The sequence below is a fragment of the Abramis brama genome (assembly GCF_963993115.1).
Source record: "Abramis brama genome assembly, chromosome: 6".
Taxonomy (NCBI): Eukaryota; Metazoa; Chordata; class Actinopteri; order Cypriniformes; family Leuciscidae; genus Abramis; species Abramis brama.
Window position 1 is genome coordinate 14489214 of NC_139968.1, and position 15674 is coordinate 14504887.

Sequence of the window (15674 nt, forward strand, 5' to 3'; positions counted from 1 at the left end):
CGCCGCCCATTCTGGCGGGCTGTGACGCGCGAGATCGCGCGCGCCCTCATTGGGCGTGACGTCACGCCAGGCTCACTGGTAGGCTTAAGCAGTTGCCGCGCGGCAGCCAATGAGCGCGCAGTATGCCGCTCTAGCTCAGCTGCCTGCGGCTGCACTGCGTTGACAATGTATGAAATTAAGGATAATTTTTGGTTTCAGTATCTCGAGAAAAGAAGGCTTTTCCCGCTGCGTAAGCACAGCTTACGCAATACGAGAGAACCTCTCGTAAGAGAACTAATGTTACTGTGGTAAAAGCATGGTAAGTGTTGTTTTTACTGTGCTGCTAATACAAATACAACTTTGGAACTAACTGCACTACTTTAAATCTGATATGAATATGATTAACTGATTGAAGGTCTAGGCCTATAGCACGTCACGTGACAGGCAGTGTTTAATCACCCTGTTTTGAATTAGAAAGCAATGAAACGCAAAGCCTCCGTGGAGATGACAGATATAATGCAGTGACTGAACGTGAGCTAATCCGACAAACAGAAAAAGACATTATATCACACATTATTAGGACAGCGTATTTACTACTTACCAACATCCGGCACACGTGAACTGATGCCAAATATCGCGATGTGTTCGGAATGAGACAATTGCGCAATTTCCTACTGATAAAATATAATTTAAAAAATATCAATAAACAGCAAAGCAATCCAGCTTCCCTGGCAATAAGATAAAAATAAAAAATACAATAAAAAAATATATAATACATAAACCATGATAAGATGAGATCTCGTGAATAAATGTTAATTAAACAGCTTCTCTGCAGCAGCCCCACAGGCAGAAAGAATTGTGCTGTGATCACGAAAGATGCTTCCCAGCAAACATGCCAGTGTGGGCCCACTGTGGGTAAGTGTGGGTTTTCTGTGGGACAGTGTGGGCAAGGGCAAACCCTTTGGTGCCCCATGTGGGCTTTTTGTGGGCAGGCCCACAGTGGGATTGCCCAAAGAAAACCCACACGGGCCCCTAGTGGGTTAGCCCATGTGGGGCCCATAGCAGTTTTACTCATTTGGGCCCTCATAAAAAATGACATATAATGGTAAACATGACATATTCAGGCTGCAAGTTAAAGCTATGATTTCTTGATGAAGACATTAAAAGGATTGTTCTTCATGTTGTTCCAAACATGTATTATTTACTTTTTTCTGTGGAATGCAAAAGAAGATATTTTGAATTATATTTAATCTGTTTTGTTCATACAATGAAAATCCCATTGGATCCCATTGACTTTATATTGAGTCATTTTTCAAAATATCATCTTCCACAGAAGAAATCATGCAGGTTTGGAATGACATGAGTGTGAGTACAAGTTGACAAAATTATTCTTTACATTGTGTTGATCATTTTAGTAAATTGTTCTCATGTTCTCATTTCATCATGCCCTCAATTGGTTCACTTTCTGTGTGTTTCTCTTTCAACAACACCGCCTAAATTTGTTTTTAATAATAATAAACAACACCTGTAACTATTTTTAAAACACAAGTGTATAAATTACACTTGGAACAACCCTTGTTTTTTTTTTTTGTTTATTAATTTTTTTATGTTAACATCTCAATTGTTGTTGTTTTTTTCTCACTTTAGATGCTGACACAAAAACACAGCCAGGCCACAGCATCCGAAGGGGTTGATCCTGATCCTGTTAAATCCTGATCCTGTTAAATCATAATGCAAGAGACTGGGATGGTGGAAGGAGCAGAAGAACCAGAAGACTGGAGATCTGGCAAAGATCTACTGGTATCCGAGGGGATTGATTTATTTTATTAGAGGATTCATAATCCACCTTAATGTGTTGTGATGTGGTTTTAAACGATTTTGTTGTTTTGACTTTTTTTTTTTTTACTCAAAATCTATTTCAAATAAATGCTGCTCTTTTGACAGTTCTGTTCAAACGTTCCTGAATTTTTTTCACGATTTACATGCTGACGACTGGATGCTGGCTACTGAAAATTAATTTTTAACATCCCAGGAATAATTACTTTGTAAAATAGATTAAAACAGTTATTTTAAGTTGTAACAATATTTCAGAATATTGAAATATTCTTTTTAATGTCTTTTTAATGTATTTATTAAATAAATACATACATTACTCTTTTTAATGTATTTATTAAATAAATGCAGCTTTGATGAGATGAAGGGATTTCTTTCAAAAGTATTTAAATTTTACTGACCCCAAACTTTTGAACGGTAATGTATTGTATTGTGTTTATATATACAGTATATGTATATATATATTTGACATGACTGAATAAATGAAATTATTTGAAACATATGACTTCTAATGTACTACTTCAACTTTAATTAAACAAGTGCAATTATTTTGCATGTATTGTGGCAAATGTAAAGTACAACCAAACTAATCTTGTTGTTTGTTAAGGCCACAGGTATATTACAACACATCTTTGTATTGTCCGCAGTATGCCCACACTTTTCCCAGTGCACCCACTGTATGCCCACACTTTTCCCAGTGTACCCACAGTATGCCCACACTTAACCCAATGTACCCACAGTATAACCACACTTTGCCCACAGCGGCGTGGGCTTACTGTGGGCGCTGCCCACAGTGGTCCCACACGGGCCCCAATGGGGGCCCACTCTACTTAGTGTGGGCCAGCCCACAGTCAGCCCACACTTTGGGCTGTCCCGATGGGGCCCACATGTGCCCCGCATTTCACGCCGGTATCTGGGCCCACTGTGGGCTGCCCACAAGGGCCCCATTCGGGCCCCAAAGGAGCATGTTTGCTGGGTTCCCACTGAAATACATTCGTTTAAAAAAATGTGCTGATATCACGAAAATAATGAAATAAACGTGTCCCTGTCACGAATCAATATATTAAATTACGTGACCATATCACAAACCTCCGTGAGACTGGGTTGTGGCACCTTAAAAGCGTGGAAATAATTCCTAATTTATATTAAAATGAGTGTATACTGAGAAGTCACTCTGAACATAATTTAAAGATATTTTCGCTTTTATAACCTTTAATAAACACGCATCTGGAATGGAGAAAAATTTATAACACTTAGCGCCTCTAGTGGACGTTTCACCCGAAAAGTGCAGGGAAACGTATTGCAAGGGTTTTGCAAAAAAGTAGAGTAGAGTAACGTATTTCCAATGAGCCTGGGTTGCCTTTATCTGCTGTTTCATTCAGTGCTGCTTGATGTGGAAAACTCAAACTCAAACCTAACACAGCTCTTCACATCATGGGCAGACGCAACACAGTGTCATATCGTCGCTGTCGGGCGGAATCCTCGTATCTCCCAAACCATTATTAAACATTGTATCGTTAAAGTTGGTATTATACCTTATATTGCTATCATATACTGTTGTGTACCAACATTAACACAACATTTCCCCAAAATCATGTTTAATCGGAGATACGAGCTTTATGACTTGGGAGCGGGGAGATACGAGGTTATGCTGTCATTGATAAGAATGGTACGGACTCAGACGTCACTGCTGCCAGCAGTGTTCATCAAAGTCTGCGGTCGTCAAGAAACTCATGCATGTGCAGCAGATGAATCTTTTTGGAAGAACCAATGGGGGAGTGAAATATGGTTTTCGAATGGAGATAATCGATCAGCAGGTGTGGTTATTTTAAAAGGAAACTTTAAGGGTCAAATTCTACATAGTGAAAAAGACGTTTCAGGAAGATTAATTATTTTAGTATGTGAGTTGGAGCAGAAACAATTCATAATGGTTAATATTTATGCCACCAATGACAAAATTAGAAATCGAACTCTCTTTAAAAATGTGGAGGCAAGAATTTGTCAACTTAATTTGAAATTTTCAGAAGCTAAGGTTTTATGGGGAGGTGATTTTAATACAGTATTTGATGATAACTTGGATAGATGGCCTCCAAAACCTGCAAACATAAATTGTGAACTTAAAAATACATGTTTGCGTCTAGGACTTATGGATGTTTGGCGTGAAAGGAACAAAGCTCAGCGAATGTATACTTGGAGCAATAGAAGTCTGTCTTTGCAGTCACGCATAGATTTTTGGCTCATCTCTAATGACCTTGAAGATAAGATCAAAGATGTGATGATAGAACCGGCTGTATTAACTGACCATAAACTTATACTTATTAAAATTTACTTGAGCAATTGTTTTTCTCAGAATAATACTTCCAGTTACTGGAAACTTAACAATTCATTACTAAACAATTTAGATTTTAAACTAGAAATTAGCAGGATCATTGAAAAATTTTGGAAACAAGCTTGTAATTCGGGTAACTATGGACAAAATTGGGAACTAACTAAATTTGAAATTCGCAAGATGGCTATTAAAAAAGGGAAGTATTTAGCAAAGCAAAAAAGAGAAAATGAATCACAAGTCATTAAAGCAATATTAAATTTACAAATAAAATCCAGCGGTAATCTTAATGAACATGAGAAAGAAAATCTGATTTTATTACAAAGTAAACTAGACGACATATACATAGAAAAAACTAAAGGCGCCTTTGTTAGATCTAGATGTAAATGGATTGAAAAAGGAGAGAAAAATACAAAGTACTTTTTTGGATTAGAAAGGAGAAATGCGGAATATAATACAATTAGTAATTTGTCAGTCAATGGAAGTATTACCAATAATCATAAGGTAATTTCAAAACATGTTGCTAGCTTTTATCAGGACTTATACTCATCCGCTTCCACAGGTTCTGGCATAGATTCTTTTTTAAATAACATCTCCACAAATTCTAAGAAAATAAATGAAGAATTTAGAGAGATTTGTGATGGAAGAATTTCCTTACCTGAACTGGTGGAATGTGTTAAACTTTTAAAAGACAACAAAACACCCGGGAATGATGGCCTAACAGGAGAATTTTATAAAGTATTTAATGACAAACTTTCTCCTTTCCTGCTATCTGTGTTTGAAGAAGCCATTGAAAAAGGTGAACTTCCTCCGACTTTGAAACAGGGCGTGATTACTTTAATTCCCAAACCAAATAAGAATAAATTACACATTGAAAACTGGAGACCCATTAGTTTACTCAACAATGATGCAAAGTTATTTGCTTTAATTTTCGCCAAAAGACTTAAACATAGCCTGAACCAAATTATAGATGAAGAACAATCTGGCTTTATGCCCAAAAGACACATAAGCAATAATATACGTTTAATTTTAGACATGATAGATTACAGTGACCTCCTTCCGAATGATAGCTTCATACTATTTATTGATTTTTATAAAGCTTTTGACACCATCGAGCATAACTTTATATTAAAATCTATTTCCTTTTTTGGTTTTGGTAACTATTTTCACAAGGCAATTCAAACCTTATATAATGGGTGTTCTAGTTCTGTTAAACTGAAAACAGGCACATCAGAAAGATTTAGTATATCACGTGGTATTAGACAAGGCTGCCCGGTGTCTCCATTTTTGTTTCTCTTAGTTGCTCAGACAATGGCCACACACATAAAAATGTCTCCCTTTTTAGGAATTAATGCTGTTGGTAAAAAGTTTAAAATTTGCCAACTTGCAGATGACACAGCCATCTTTTTAAGTGACCGGAACCAAATTGGGACTGCAGTAAATAGTATCAAAACATTTAGTAATGTATCAGGATTGGTAATGAACATTAATAAATCAGTGTTGTTCCCCCTGAAAAATTGCAATCTGGCCAGTCTTGACGGAATACCAATTAATGAAAAAGTGACATATCTTGGAATTGTAATTTGTAAAAATAAAGAGGAACGTCATAAGTTAAATTTTGATCCAATTGTTAAAAAAATACAATCTAAACTAAATTCATGGTTAATGAGAGACTTGTCTCTATTTGGCAGGGTCTTAATATCAAAGGCAGAAGGTATATCACGCTCTGTTTATGTTGCCTTATCGCTGGATATCCCAAAAAATACAATTAAAGAATTGGATAAAATACTGTATGATTATATTTGGAGGAAAAAACCCCATTATCTCAAAAAAGATGTTATCACAGGATGTAGAGACCAAGGTGGTCTGGAAGTGTTGGATTTTCATACTATAAATAATACTTTTAAAATTAAATGGATTATAGAATTCTTGAAAAGCCCTGACAGCATCTGGAACGCTTTTCCATCATATTTGTTTAATACTCTTGGTGGCATAAATTTTCTACTGAAATGTAATTTTTCTATTGATAAAATTCCCTTGAAATTAGCTGACTTCCACAAACAAGCCCTTCTATCTTGGATATTGATCTATAAACACAACTTTAGTCCACATAGATACTTTATTTGGAATAACAAGGAAATCCTTTATAAAAAGAAGTCTCTGTTTTGTCGGCCATGGGTTGATAGAGGAATTCTGTTGGTAGGACAGTTACTGAACAAAGATGGTTTTCTCATGTCATATTCAGAATTTCTTCAAAATTTAAACTTTCCAGTGACACCAAAAGAATACGCAGTTGTATTTGATGCAATCCCTACAGGTTCGCTTCAAATTCTAAAACACATATCATTCACAGATATTAGTGTTGAATTTAATAGAATTTTTATCGGAGATACAGACATTACAAAAAAAGAATACACCAATAAATATATTAGAAATCAAATTTCGTGCTCGGTTCCTCCTGCTGCAAAGTTTTTTTGGTATTCAACCATGGGTGATTTAAATTGGAAAAAGGCAAATACTACTATTTATAAATACTGTATTAATAACAAAATAAAAGAAGTTTCATTTAAAATTTTACATCAAATTTATCCTGTTAAAGATACGTTAAGAAGATTTAAAATAAACATAGAAGAGTCTTGTGTTTTTTGCCAATCAAATAAGGAGACTATTTTTCATTTATTTTATCACTGTATGTACACAAAAAAAATTTGGTCTGATTTGGAAGAATATATAATCACAAAATTGAATGTAAACATCAGAATCAATATTTTTGATGTCATGCTATATTTTGATTTATGTGGTTTGTCCAAAAAATTAATTTTTGTTATTCAACTGTTTATTATCCTTGGAAAATACCATATTCACAAATGTAAATGGTCTAATTCACAACCTTGTTTTAAGGCATTTCATCTGGACTTTAAATCATATTACAAAACATTAGAAAACATGCAAAATATGAAGGCTACCAAAACATTTCATCTCCTGAAGGATCTGCATAATTTTTAATTTTCCCCTTCTATATATTAATTAATATGTTGTTATCCTCTGGTCGGTACTGTACATTTCATTTTGCTGAGCAGGTTGCATAGTATTTAGTGTTCTCTGTACCTATTGTACTGTGTATTGCTCATAATAAAGTTCATAAAAAAAAAAAAAAAAAAAAAAAAAGTCTGCGGTCGTGTTGAGCCTTTTGACAAGAGATAAGGCTTTAAGAGCTATTCAAATCTAATGATTGTGGTTACATCAGTGGCGGACTGGGACAATAATTCAGGCCGGGAATTTGACTCCACTGCCAGGCCACCTCTGCTGCTGCAGTCACCACCACCCTATTCATGTAATCTACTGGACTGATAAACTTGTAGGCTAACCCTATTAATGTAACAGGTAGACTACCAGATGCAATATAAATGAATAAAAAAATAACCCTTAAAAACTCACTAGGAATACACCATTTATACTACCAAACCAATGACAAATAGAAAATTGGCTTTTTAAAAGAGATAATAAGAGACACATTCACATGTTGAAATATTTACATTTTATGTATTTTCAGTGCTCAAAAGGGGTGCACTGTAAAAAGAATACTGTGAAATTTACAGCAACTTGCTGGCAGCAATTAGCAAGTAAGTTGCTGTAGTTCATTTCACAGTATGCTTACTGTAAACTTAATTGCAGTTACTTGAAAAATACTGTAAACTTTTTTACAGTAATAATCACAGTACTGTGTTTCATCACCTCACATATTTTACTACTGTAATAGGGATTACTGCATTAATTTTGTGTACTGTAAAATGAAGACACTGTTTTTAATCACAAAAATGCCGTTTATTGACAACTTTTCACACTTTAAATTTCAAAATTCTTAAAATAAATAGCAAAAAAAAAACTTTTTTTTTTCAATAGGTAAACATTTTTCTGTTAACATTTAATTTCGTTTTGTATACAACAACACTTTTCTGAACATAAAAATCAATCCTGTTCAAATGTATTAAAATGTTTGGTTAAAATTAGAGTGTATAAAAGACAAAATAAATGATTTAAAAACAGCAGGATTTCAAACAGTAGAATTTAGTCCCTTAATGTTGTTTTTCTCCCAGAACTGTATTTTCCTTCAAAAACGGGGCCTGAACTAGTCAACGTCCTGGGCTGGAGTCTTCTACCCTGCAGTGGAAGAAATTAATTATTAATTGAAAAGTTTATAAGCAAGACAGATGGGTTGATGACAATATACATAAAAGTTTGATTGGATCATTTGATTTAGCCAATCAACATGTAATACAATGTCCACTTCTCTATAAACCAAAACTCTTAAAACACACATTTACATATATATTAGGGCTTGGAGAGAAAAATCGATTAACCTAGCTATCGTGTAGATTCTAAAATCTTTTTTTATTTTTTTATTCCAGAATCGATATCAATTCAAATTCAATTGCTTTATTTTTGTCCTTGCTTGTAGATGAGGTTGACAGAAGTTAGCCACTTTCGTTCCAAGAGAGGATGAAATTTGTCGTTATCTATGAGTGTTAAAGTGGCGTAATATCCAGAATGGACGCGTATAAGAGACATGAGACTGAACGCACTGAAAAGCCTTTGCACTGCTCATATGCTGAGAGGGAGATTAGACAATAGAGCTGCACGATTCATCTTCAAAGACTGTGATCTCGGTCATCCAGACCTTTCAATTCGTCTGTCTATTAAACTTTGACAAATTCATATCGCAACATTCAAATCTGTGTTGGCGCTGCCGTTGACCCAGAGAGAGAAACGTTAGTCATGAAACAGCTTCACAAACAGTCTTTTAAATAAATATTTAAAATTGAATATATTTTTAAATAATTGTTAAACATCAAACTTTTATTTTAACTCACCATGCAAATGGTAGAAAAGTTAATAATAAAAATGAAAGTTTGATGTTTAACAATTACACAATAGTCCATATAAACCCAAATAAACACTTTGAGAATTATTTTACTAGTCGGGTAGGTGGTTAAAGAATGACTACTCAAATATTTGTTCCCATTCCTAGTCAAAAATATATCAACAACAAATAAGTGCTTACCTCTGGATAAATTCTAATGTATGATATTTATTTAAAAGACTGTTTGTGAAGCTGTTTCATGACTAACGTTTCTCTCTCTGGGTCAACGGCAGCGCCAACACAGATTTGAATGTTGCGATATGAATTTGTCAAAGTTTAATAGACAGACGAATTGAAAGGTCTCGATGACCGAGATCACAGTCTTTGAAGATGAATCGTGCAGCTCTATTGTCTAATCTCCCTCTCAGCATATGAGCAGTGCAAAGGCTTTTCAGTGCGTTCAGTCTCATGTCTCTTATACGCGTCCATTCTGGATATTACGCCACTTTAACACTTTGGAATCTAAGTGCAAGATGACGAAAAACTTTGTTCACACACAGTGAATCGATACAAATATACTTAACACTTAATATACTTATACACTTAAAATTGGGATCTATTGTGCATGTCTAGTGCTGGGATCTTACCGAGCATGATGAGCCTTGGAGTGCTTGGCAGGGAAATCTGGGCCTCAACGTCTGCTTGGGTGGAAGTTTCCTGTAACACAAAATAAACAGAAAAAAAAACCTTTTAAAAATCACAAGTACAATAAATGGTAAATAAATGAACTAGTAAGATCTCGAAAAATCTTAATACAGTGCGAGTATATTATTATGCTTCCACGAGTCATGAATAAAACTTTCGAATCGGCCCGCTTAAAATGTCTGATTCTTCAGGCGGCGACGTTAGCATTAGCAAGCATGAAAAAAAAAACGAGTGAGATTATTCAAACGGCTACCGCGCCAACACATAAGTTACATCAAATACACAATTACAAATTAATTTTATTCGACAATGCTACACGTTACTCTTTAATCAAATTTAAGACGTTATAAATGTAGGCTAATGTTGCCAGAAAAGACACTTAATACAGTATAGGCCTATGCTCCCACATGTGAAGGACATTTGAAGGAATGGCACTTCAAATTAGGCTATCAACAATCTCGTTTCTGCAGTTTGACCTGCGATTAAGTTCAGAAAAATCATGATCCTATTAAAAATGTGTTAAGTCTTACCTCTACCTGCGTTTTCTGTCGAGTCGGCTGGCTTCACGGCTTCACGGCTTCACTGCTTCACGCGCACGCGGTGTCGTCCGCTGTGACAGTTGACGTGCTCAGGCAAGAGAAAAATCCAAGTGTATGGGGATCAAATTTCCGGCTAGCGCACCAATATACATCACGTACACATACACAATTCCAATTAAATTGTTATTCATTATGACGTTATCGAATGTTGCCAGATTAGAAAATCTATCGAAATTATGTGCAAATATATATAGATATATTTATTTTTTATTTTTTATAAAATGCACACAAGACACGAGTTTACTAGGAAGTGCGCCGCTCGTTTACTTGGTGCACTCTTAAAGTTGAACAAATAGGTAACTTTACAAGAGTAAACTGTGGAAATAAATCAGCAAAGTTACCTTTCTGAAGTTAAAATTCCGATAAAAGTGTGGAATCTCGTAGCTTTTCAGCTTACCATGGCAAAGAAATTGCTGTATTGTGATTCACAGAAAAAATATTTTTACTGTAGAATTTACCCGCCATTGAAAATTGACCATGATGCTTTGCAGATCTACAGTAACATGCTGTATACAGGTTCTACAGTAAGCATTTGCTCATTTTACAGTAATAATGCTGTGAAAACTACAGAAATTTGTTACAGTGTGGGCGATATGGCAAAAATATAATATCACAATTTTTTTCAGAAAAATCACGATTCACGATTTTATCACGATTCTTTTTTTAATGTTGGTTTTACTATTTTGTGACTGAGCATTACAGCCAAACTAATGTCCATATTTTAAAAACAAAGCCTTAGGTAACAAAATATAAAATAAAAAAGAATAGCAGACAGGGGCGAAGATATTTTTTTGTCATTTTCTTTGTTATTAAATATTAAGATCAAAGATACACATTACTCATACACAACTTAATATACAAATTAAATAAACATTTGCTTTATGTTTTCAGCTACAGTAGGTGTATTTAACAGTAGCATTGAAGAAAGTAATTAAAATAACAAAAATAACAAATATGAAAATAAAACAAAACATAGACTTCACTGTATAAATTATACATTGATACTTATTAAAGCTACTATTAAAAATTATCAGTCAGGAGCAGTGAGTGATTTTCTCTTTGCATTTTGTTGTTTTTTAACATTAAAGGGATAGTTCTCCTAAAAATGCTATTTGTCATAAGTTACTCTCTCAAGTTGTTTTAAACTCGAATAAGTTTCTTTCTTTTGTTGAAAATAAAAGTTATTTGGAAGAATGTGGGTAACCAAACAGTTGATGTACCCCAGTGACTTCCATAGTATATTTTTCTCCTATGGAAGTCAATGGGGACCAGCTACTGTTTGGATAGCCACATTCTTCAAAATATTAATATTAGAAAAATATTAGAAAATATTAAAAAGAAATTAATACAGGTTTGGAATAACATTAGAGTGCGTAAATAATGAGAGAATTTTTATTTTGGGGTGAACTATCCCTTTAAGGACAAGCGGCATCGTGTTTACTATTACTACTGTCTCTTTAAGAGTTGCGCGCGACGCGTCTATTATACACGCATTTGACAAGCAGATTTTCTCTAAATTTTCTCAAGTTTGCGTTCACTTTAGACATAACCGACTTTGTTTATGTAAACCTTGTGTGTATTTGACAGTATTAGCACAATAAGACTCAAAGGATAACTTTGTCCAGTATCCAGGCGCTGGTAGACAGGCTTTTAGTGCATGTGAACTTCACATGTACGCGCTGAGAAACGCACACGTTAGAACAGCGCATCAGCACGCGAATTAAATGTTTAACCGACAAGGCATTAAAGCACATGCAAATTATGAACTTTTGTAAACTGCAGTGTCCCGTTCCGCAGCGTGTACGTCGCGTTGTTCAGGATGTTGGGACAGAGGCGCCAGAACAGCAACTGATAGAATGCACCACGATTCTACGATATTTCTTCAAAAGCAGATCATGGAGACATTTTAATCGTCCACGATCAAAAATCGTCATATCGCACACCCCAATGCCAAATTATTATAAATATAATGTAAATGTAATCTTGACCGACCTGTTCCCTTACTGGCGAACATGGCTGGGATTTTGCAGCAGCTTGCTGCGTCTGCATTCGTAGTTGCACACCAGCCTATCACATGCCAGGCTGATGGTCTGCACAGCGGCAGCCGGCAGGCCAGAACGACCGTCAGGCCACCGGGAAATGTCCCGGTGCTCCCGATGGCCAGTCCGCCCCTGGGTTACATACATCTTCCTAAACTCTATTTTAAACGTTTAAGAGATATGAGTGATGCAATACCAAAATACTAGGCTGTCTAAAATAGGCGGAAATTAATCTGCACGCAAAGTCGGCGGTCGCGTTGAGCCTTTTGACAAGAGAAAAGGCTTCAATAGTTAACCAAAGCTAACGACTGTGGTTACATCTTCCTAAACTCAATTTTAAAGGTTTAAGAGCTATAAGTGAAGCAGAACAAAAAACGACGAGCTGACTAGGCTGTAATAGGCGTAAATTAGCCTAATCTGCATGCAAATTTAAGGCAAACCTAATCTGTCCGTGGCTCATGGGCTTCCTTCTGCACCGAAGCATACAGCTATTGAATTTTAACAAAACAGGCCTACTCAAATGGATCAAACCTAATTTTCACTAGTTATTGTCTTAAAAACAGACAGAGTTATCCAAAGATAGGCTTAGGCTACTTGGCGCCAATAGCCTATAGACAGACCTTTTTTCTCCCATAAATAAAACCTGCTACTTCGGGTATTTTACATGCACAGTGCCAACTTCAAGTCAGTAAAATAATAATAAAAACAATAATTGAATGCTGGTATCCAAAACATTTAATTCAATTCAAGTATTATATTGAAGTGTATTCTCAGAGTCAGCATTTAGGCAAATTCATTCAACATCTGTTTGTGTCAGGCATGGATTACTGCAATTTAAGATAATCCATAGGCTACACTTTTCTAGGAGTAAACTGGCAAGAATATTTCCAGAAATATGACATGTTCTAGATGTAAAAGGGGATGACAGGAGGCAATGACGGCGTGGATGCCGCACAGTCTTGTTTATAGTCATTTAAGCATGTAGGTTTGGTTGTGTGTGTGTGTGTTTGCTTGTTTTACTTAAGTTGAAGTTTTTGAATTTATTGACATTTGTTTTGCTTTATACATTTTTTTTTATATTTTGCATTGTTATAGCATTAATATTTCTCCTGATTTTGACATACTGTACATTCTTTTGTATTGTATAATTGCATTTTGTATTGTGTTACTTTATGGACAAAATGCTTTTGGTTCCTATTGTCATCATACTGTTTCTGGCTTGCCATTGTGATGGATTTTAATTAATCAACTTTAATTTATCAACTAACATTTGTTTTTCTTGCAGGAATGACATTCATATGCTTTTCATGTTTCCAAACTCTTTGGGGAAAACTTGTGACTTTGAGTGTGTGTGTGTATAAATAACAGAAAGGGAAACTAGACAAATGACTAGTTCTCAAAACCTTGTGATAAGTAATCACAAAATCAGAGTTTGCTTGTGCCAGTGACAGAGGGAAAAGGTTGGGGCTTTTGAACCAATTGAACCAATCATATTGAAGGTGACATGTTAGTCTTATTTGTTTTCTCGATTCTATAAAAACTGTTGTATCCGTGTTTTACGGTGGGATTCTCAATGGAATTTGTCTGTGATCCTCCGGCCTTGCATTTTGGGAGAGATTCCCTGAGAACTGCTCGGGAAGATCTCCTGGCCGTGATTAAAGCATTTAAAGGACATTTGCAGGTCTGTTTGTCGATTTATTCCTGCGCAGGAAGCTAGTTTAGGAAGGAAGCTAGTTTAGGGGAACAAGTTAGTTAGGTGACTATTATTGAATGGGGACGTCGATTTGTAGACGAGACCCAGATAGTTAGGTTTAGGGAAAAATCTACCACACCATTATCTGATGTCTTTCATTGACTACTAAGGAGTGATGTTTATGTGGAAACTCTGAGCACCATATACACACATGGAGTTTGTCATATACACACACAGAGTTTGTCATATACACACATGGAGTTTGTCATATACACACACAGAGTTTGTCATATACACACATGGAGACTTTTATTTGGAATTCAAACATTATTTTCAGAGAATCCTTGTGGGTTTTTTTTTTTTTTTTTTTTTTTTTTTAAAGTAGAAACAATGTAAGGGAAGTGTATACCTAATGGGCTTTTGTTATTATTTTGGTTATGAGAAAACTTTTAGTTGTATTAAAATATCCAATATAAACACCCAAATAAATATCCAAAAACTTCAACAGATGAAAAAGAGATTGTCTGCGTACAATGAAACACAAAGTTTATTGCTCTGAATATACCTGAGAATACTGAAGATTTAAACAATGTCTGTAACTTTTTTTTTAAATTAAAAATTACCCAATTTCACACATCATTGATGATCAGCTGTACAGTCTGAAGTTCAGATGAGTTTGTGATTTTAGGTGTATTTTCATCAGCGTATTGAAGATTGGTGAGTTTGAAGAAGTTTCCACTCAGAAAATCACCAGGGAAAGTTTCAGTTCTGTTCTCAGTCTGAATCCTCTTTCTGACTTTCTGCTGGGAATTAATATCACACACAATATTCACTGACTCTGTGTCTCCAGCTCACATCAATGTCTAGTTAAAATCCCCTTATAAAGTAATCTGAATTTGTGTATTTTTTGTAATTACTAAAAAAGCCTTGCTATAAAAGCTTTTTATTTAAAAGAGTAAACACACAGATGTGATAATAAAACATGCTCATAAATGGATGTCTTACAGTAAACAAATATAAACATTTTTAAGATACACTTAAAGCACTTTACACTTTATCCAGACATTTCAAATGTCCCACATTTAAGATATTATTCAAAATTTTTATAATTTAATCTAAATAAATCTATCTTGCTTCTGTCATGCTCACTTCATGTAAATATACAGTACTGTGAAAAAGTTTTAGGCATGTTAGTACCAAATAATATAGTTTTAAGACAGTTGTTTATATATTTTACTTCAGTTCGCCACAGAAGAGGAAATATAGTTTAGATTTCCAAACATTAATTTTGACATTGATTGTAATAATCCAGTAACATGTTGTAGCTTTTGTCTTTCTGTGTGTGTGTGTGTGTGTGTGTGTGTGTGTAAAAGCAGAGTATTTGTATGTATTACCGCATTGTTGTATTGTGTTTTTGTGTTATATGAACACAATGCTAACTGAAGCCTGTTCTGATCAGTCTGGTTCTTACATAGATACGTTCAGTTTGTCTTTGTCTCTTTTAGTTTGCAGAAGCGCATCACCTGATGCCATTGTTTGATGATTTATCAGAATAGTGTTGCTGTGGCTCCAGGATACTGGAGTTATAAACATTGCCACAAGTAAGAAGAGTCCAGTCCTATTTCTCCACAGATTTCTG

General features: G+C 35.0%; 1 long non-coding RNA gene across 1 annotated transcript; it reads right to left on the minus strand.

Moving 5' to 3' along the window:
• Positions 1-7945: 7945 nt before the first annotated feature.
• Positions 7946-10871, minus strand: LOC311085811. The gene is made up of 3 exons (XR_014606964.1): positions 10235-10871; positions 9647-9716; positions 7946-8299 (listed from the first exon to the last, which is right to left on the minus strand). It is a non-coding gene; the product is annotated as an uncharacterized lncRNA (long non-coding RNA).
• Between the last annotated feature and the right edge of the window lie 4803 nt (positions 10872-15674).